Raw genomic sequence first — 7248 nt, forward strand, 5'->3', positions numbered from 1 at the left:
TCCGGGGAGGTCTCTTCGTTCTGAAGATAGCACGAATGTTAATATGCCCTAACAGGATAGCTCCAGGGAAACAGAGGGTGCACTATACCTTTGCGCCGGCATCTCAGTCCGGACTACATTCCTTTTTGCCCCACGGGGCCCTGCGGCCCCTCGTTGGCTAGCCGCCGCAGGTTCGGCCTCCTGCCTCGGAAATCTCCCCTGCAAAACACGGTTGTAGTCAGAAACACCGGGCTACGTGAGGGTGGAATCTCTTTCAAGAGAATAAGACCCCGGTTTCTATCACCTGGGAGGCCGGGATTAACCCTGGGTAATCCGCCGTAATGGCTACCAAGGTATTGTCCTTGCTTAGCTGATAGAACACCCCGTCGATAAGCTCCACCGATATGTCCGGATCCTCTTCGGAGTCCAGATTGAAGGACCATTCGGGGTCCTCGGGTTGTGGAGGGCGGCTGTTTATATCCTTTACCTCCTATCGCGGTTCCTGCATTGAAGTCGTTAGACTACCTATCTAACCATGGAAGTATAAAACAAACGGGCAAGCGCAATTGTTCACTTACCCAACTTGGAGGATCGTACATACTGAATCCGGCCCGTGGGTTGACGCGGAGGAATTCCTCCTTTTCTCCCTTGTACAAAGAGGATAAGATCTTTACTAAGGCGGCGGCCGAGGCTGGCCCCTTACGACCGTAACGTGTGGCGTCATCCTCCCCGTTGAAATCCCACATGGGGTGGCCTCTATATTGAAGCGGCTGTACCCCCCGCATAATGCATGTGGCCATGACTCCAATCATGGTTAGTCCGGAATGAGCCAACAGTCTTATCCGGCCCATCAGGTAAAGGACGTCTCTGTCGCTTTCTCTCTGAGAGCTCCGCGGACGCCAGCTCAAGCGTTTCTTCAATGGAGCACTGTTAAACTCAGGGAGACTGGCCCGGATAAGGTCCGGTAGCGGGACGTCGTCTATTTAAAACCATTCCGAAGGCCAGTCCTTGGACGCCTTCTTTGGGGTTCCGGATAGGTATCTGGTCCCGGCGATGCGCCATACTTCGGCTCTGCCCACTTGGTATATAGACCCCTCTTGAGAATGGGGCACCAGGTAGAATAACCTCTTCCACAGCATGAAATGAGCCTCAACGCCTAAAAATAGCTCACAAAGGGCGACGAAACCCACAATATGCAATACGGAGGCGGGCGTGAGATTGTGCAGCTGGAGGCCGTAGAACTCCAGAAGCCCACGGAGAAATGGATGAATTGGAAATCCCAGTCCCCTTATTAGATAGGGGACGAGGCACACCCGCTCTCCTTTAGAAGGATTGGGGGTGCTCTTCGCTAGTTTTCCGCCATTGTAGGTGGCGAGACCGGCTCGGACCGGGACCATGTATGCCTGAGGGAGAAATCCCTTAGCCTGAAGTGACACTAACTCGCTATGAGGGATGGTGCAACTCTCCTAGTCCCCGGGTTTGGGACCGGAGGGGCGAGGGGAGGAGCTGCGACGGCTGGTCATGTTGGAATGGACCTTTGCTGGAAGCGCTCTGATGATAACTCGCGGAAAGGAGAAGATGTGGTTTGGACCTAAATCCCCATCCCGTTAAATAGGCGGCTCGTTTGTACGTCTAGGGGTGTGGATGTAAAAACACCCCGACTTTTCGCATTCGTTTGACACGTGAAAGACGGCCATTATTGGGCGTGGAAGCCGAGGAGCACTACATTACAAAAATCGGACATTATTCCTACAGGTACACAAGATTTGGAGAAGAACCCGCCTTGCAATGCCGAACAATCTGCATGCCGGACTCGTCGTCATTGAAGCCTGGTTCGGGGGCTACTGAGGGAGTTCTGGATTAGGGAGTGTTCGGGTAGCCGGACTATACCTTCAGCCGGACTCCAGGACTATGAAGATACAAGATTGAAGACTTCGTCCCGTGTCCGGATGGGACTTTCCTTGGCGTGGAAGGCAAGCTTGGCGATGCGGATATTCAAGATCTCCTACCATTGTAACCGACTCTATGTAGCCCTAACCCTATCCGGTGTCTATATAAACCAGAGGGTTGTAGTCCGTAGGCAATCATCTCCATATACAACAATCATACCATAGGCTAGCTTCTAGGGTTTAGCCTCCTTGATCTCGTGGTAGATCTACTCTTGTACTACCCATATCATCAATATTAATCAAGCAGGACGTAGGGTTTTACCTCCATCAAGAGGGCCCAAACCTGGGTAAAACATCGTGTTCCCTGCCTCCTGTTACCATCCGGCCTAGACGCACAGTTCGGGACCCACTACCCGAGATCCGCCGGTTTTGACACCGACAAAGACGCAATTGCAAAAAATGATAGGAGTATACTGCTTATTGTAGGGGCCACAACTGAGGTGGTGACCCTGAAGCATGCACTGTCCGAGGCCGAGAAGAAAGCGGCCACGGAGCGCACCGAGCGGGAGAAATATGAGGCGCAGGTCGGTGAGGTGCAGCAAGAGCTTCAGGCTCTCATGAAAAAACGTGAGAGTTTGGAGCTCGACTCGAAGACGCGAGCGTCCGAGCTTGTTGCGGCCCTTAAAACTGCCAAATCTGCCAAGGCCGAAGCCTAGAAGGCCCTCCAGGAATTGGATGCGGTGAAAAAGATAGCGGCGGGTAAGGCATTCTCTATGCAAAGCAGACATATAAAAGTAAACTACTTGTTACTTACCCGAATCCGGAGCTCTCCAGGGGCATTCGCAGATCTTCCCCGCGGCGTATCCGATGCCGCCGCATTCTACCGAGCCGAGGAAGGCAGCTCGACGGAGAAGGTGTTCTGGTCTCAGTGCGCTAAGGCCGGACACCCTGTGCCCTTGAGCGACCAGCTGAAGTAGCTGGTCGAGCTCCACAAGGCGGCCGAACAGGCCCTGAAGGGCTTCATAGTTCGGCTGTGGCCTGGAGAGGCCCTGCCTGGGAGCTACTTCGGACTGGTGCGGTGGCTGGTGGAGGCTTGTCCAAGGCTCGAGGTCATCAAGTGCTCCGTCTGCATCGAAGGTGCCCGTAGGGCCCTTGCCCGTGCAAAGGTGCACTGGGTAAGCTGGACGGTGAGAAGCTTGTGAGGGACGGGCCGCCGCCGGGGAAGGAGCATCGCAAGCCCGAGAACTATTACAAGGATGTTCTGGCCGGTGCCCGCCTTATGGCGGATAAATGCACCAAGGATGTAATTTTTGAATGAAGTCGCTCGTGTTATCCTGTGCGCTAAAAACTTGTTCATATGCGCTAAGCAATTCTTGAATTTAAAATATTACTTTCTGTGCGGCCGTTTATCAAAAAATTGAGAGATGGCCAGTCGTCGGCTTCTGCCCCCATGCCACTAGTGTTGGGGTGTTCGGGATAAACCTGAGCGCTCTTTTTCCCATAATTGGGTCCGTCGAGGGAGGCGCTCAGCACAACGAACAAGGCAATCGGACTATAATGCTTGAACACTCTCACTTAGCCATAGAACTCTATAATTTTAAATTTGGTGAAGCCCCTAGTATTCGGAAGACCGAGTTCGGGGCGCTATCCACGCCTTGGCCGGACAAAGCCGGTTCCTCACTCGAAGCGGCATAAGTCTTTAAGGACTCGAAAAACCTCTCGAACAGCGACCGGTCTCTCGCCTCATCATGACAGTCAGTTTTAGCTTTCTCTACTGAGGTGCTCAGCCCAGCTCAACTGGGGCACAATCGCAGTAGTTCTCCTAGTGCTACCTTAGCCGATATAGCGGAACGTAAGGCACCAAAACATAGGAGCCGGGCAAACCCAACTATTGACCCAAATCATGATTCGGAGCCGATGCATATAGTGCTATAAGTTCGGGGTGCCGCACTTGTGAAAGTGTACGGACTTCTCACGCCATATTGATGGGTACTGAAGCCCCTGGCGTATTTTTGCCGTACCACAGTGTACGGATGCAACATGTTATTGATAAACATATATATATAAAAAGAGGATAATGCAAAAAATAGACAAAAAGCTATGCATTGTTTATAGAAAGGCTGCTATGAAAGCGGAACGATACAAATAGTGTGATAAGCAAAAGAAATTGGACTATTTAACATGTCCTGGCCAGGGGCAGGCCGCGGAATTGTATTAAAAAACAGGTATACTGCTCGCAATAGAGACCACCTGGGATTTCCATAATGCGGCGTGGCTTGTCTGCTTTCCTGGATCTTGCATCGTTTGTGCGGCAGTTGAATTGCCGAATGGGTCATCCGAAGTATGGAGTCCTGAGAGTAAGAGAAAAAAAGAAAAAAAAGGAATCCGGCAGCCCCTGGTGCGGTTTAAGCCGTATTTCGGGCGTGCCATGATAGTGCCCCTTCCCCTGTGCCCATGGTATTTTAAGAGCGTAGTTATGTACGCGAAGCACTGGTTTCGCTATATCGCGAGGGCTAGGGTTGGGGCCGCATTGCTACGCTAGCTCAGAACGTGTCAGGCGGTCTTGTTGTAGGGTACTTCGGGCACGCTTGACAGTGTCCGGCTTTTTGAAGGCCGAACTGGAGAACTGCCTAGAGAGGCTACTTTGTACTTCTGCTGCGAGCGCTGCCGTGTGCTCCTTCGTTCGGAGGGAGCGTTCGGTGTTTCCATTGACCGTGATTACTCCTCTAGGGCCTGGCATCTTGAGCTTGAGGTATGCATAGTGCGGTACCGCGTTGAATTTTGCGAATGCGGTTCGCCCGAGCAGTGCGTGATAGCCACTACGGAACGGGACTATGTCGAAGATTAACTCCTCGCTTCGGAAGTTATCCGGAGATCCGAAGACCACTTCTAGTGTGACTGAGTCTGTACAGTTGGCTTCTACACCTGGTATGACCCCTTTAAAGGTTGTTTTGGTGGGCTTGATCCTCGAGGGATCTATGCCCATTTTTCGCACTGTATCCTGGTAAAGCAGGTCCAAGCTGCTGCCGCCGTCCATGAGGACTCTTGTGAGATAAAATCCGTCAATGATTGGGTCTAGAACCAATGCGGCGAAGCCGCCGTGGCGGATGCTAGTGGGGTGGTCCCTTCGATCAAAGGTGATCAGGCAGGAGGACCATGGGTTCAACTTTGGGGCGACTGGCTCTATCGCATATATATCCCGTAACGCACGCTTCCGCTCCCTCTTGGGGATGTGGGTTGCGTATATCATGTTCACCGTCCGCACTTGCGGGGGAAATCCCTTCTGTCCACTGTTGTTCGGCGGCCTGGGCTCCTCCTCGTCGTCGCTATGCAGCCCCTTGTCTTTGTTTTCGGCTCTTAACTTGCCTTCCTGCTTAAACACCCAACAGTCCCTGTTGGTGTGATTGGCTGGCTTTTCGGGGGTGCCATGTATCTGGCACAAGCGGTCGAGTATTCGGTCCAAACTAGACGGGCCCTGAGTATTTCTTTTGAATGGCTTTTTCCATTGACCAGATTTGTAGCCTCGGAATCCGGCATTAACTGCCGTATCCTCGTTGTTGTCGCTGTTAACGCGGTGCTTTTGTTTGTTTCGACGCGACCTATCGCTTTTGTCCTTGGTATTCGAATTACCAGGGTTCTTGGTTAAATTGTTGCTGCGAGCTAGCCAGCTGTCTTCTCCCGCGCAAAAGAGGGTCATGAGTGTCGTGAGGGCTGCCATAGATTTCGGCTTTTCCTGTCGCAGGTGCCGGGCAAGCCACTCGTCACGAATATTATGCTTGAAGGCTGCTAAGGCCTCTGCGTCTGGACAGTCGACTATCTGGTTTTTCTTTGTTAGGAACCGTGTCCAGAATTGCCTGGCCGATTCCTCTAGCTGCTGAATTATGTGGCTTAGGTCATCGACGTCCGGTGGTCGCATATAAGTGCCCTGGAAGTTGTCAAGGAATGCGGCTTCCAGGTCCTCCCAAGAACCGATTGAGTCTGCTGGCAAGCTGTTAAGCCAATGTCGGGCCGGTCCCTTAAGTTTGAGTGGGAGGTATTTGATGGCGTGTAGATCATCACCGCGGGCCATGTGGATATGAAGGAGATAATCATCGATCCATACCGCAGGATCTGTTGTGCCATCGTACGATTCGATGTTTACGGGTTTGAAGCCCTCAGGGATTTTATGATCCATTACTTCATCTGTGAAGCATAGTGGGTGTGCGGCGCCTCTGTATTGGGCTATATCATGACGCAGCTCGAAGGAGCTTTGTCTGTTGAGTTCGGCCCGGCCGGATTTATTGCATCCAGAGTGACGATCACCGTCACGTGCCGTGGGGCGCTTGCGCGATCCGTAGATCGATCTTGTTTGCCTTGCCTTGTCCTCCAGTATGTCGCGTAGGTCGGGCGCATTTTCCCGTGCCTTAGTATGCTTGACACAGCGTCGGGGCATGGCTTGAGCGGAGGGCCAAGAGGCCTCTCTGTCGCGGCCACGAGGTGGCCGGTCGGCCATGTCATGCGCTGGTGATGTAGGTGCTTCCTCCTCTAGTCGGGGTAGCAGCCTATGCTTTGGGTAACTCTTGGAGGGGCGTTCGAGTTCATACTCTTGGGTCGCAAGGACTTCAGTCCATCTGTCAGCTAGCAAATCCTGATCAGCTCTAAGCTGTTGCTGCTTTTTCTTGAGGCTACTTGCCGTGGCCATAAGCCTGCGTTTAAAACGCTCTTGTTCGGCGAGATCCTTTGGCACGATGAACTCGTCGTCGTTGAGGCTTGCCTCATCTTCGGAGGGAGGCATATAATTATCATCCTCAACCTCTTGGTCCGCCGCCCTCTCGTGAGGGCTGGCTTCTCTATCCTCCTGTGCTGAATCTTGCTGGAGGGGGTGTTCTTCGGCGCTATCCGGAGTAGTATTATCTCCCGTGCCGGAATCACCGTTTTTGCTTTGGCGGGATTTAGAGCGGCACCGCTGACGCCGGCGCTTGGGCTGTTTCTTAGAGGTATCGTCCCCCGCTGTTCCATCGCCATCTCCATCCTTTGGAGTGTCCACCATATATATGTCATATGACGAGGTGGCCTTCCAGCGCCCTACAGGTGCTGGTTCTTGTTCGTCTCCTGCATCGTCGTCCATGCCGTCAATGTCTTCGGAGTCGAAGTCAAGCATGTCGGTTAAGTTGTCGACAGTGGCTACCAAGTGGGTGGTGGGTGGGTTTTGAATTTCTTCATCGTCCGTATCCCAACCTTGCTGACCGTAGTCCGGCCAGGGCTCTCTTGATAAAGAGAGAGACTTTAGAGAATTCAGGATGTCGCCGAAGGGCGAGTGCTGAAAGATGTCCGCGGCGGTGAACTCCATTATCGGCGCCCAATCGGATTCGATCGACAGGGGCGTGGGGGGCTCGGAGTT

The sequence above is a fragment of the Triticum dicoccoides genome, chromosome 4A (assembly GCF_002162155.2).
Source record: "Triticum dicoccoides isolate Atlit2015 ecotype Zavitan chromosome 4A, WEW_v2.0, whole genome shotgun sequence".
NCBI lineage: Eukaryota > Viridiplantae > Streptophyta > Magnoliopsida > Poales > Poaceae > Triticum > Triticum dicoccoides.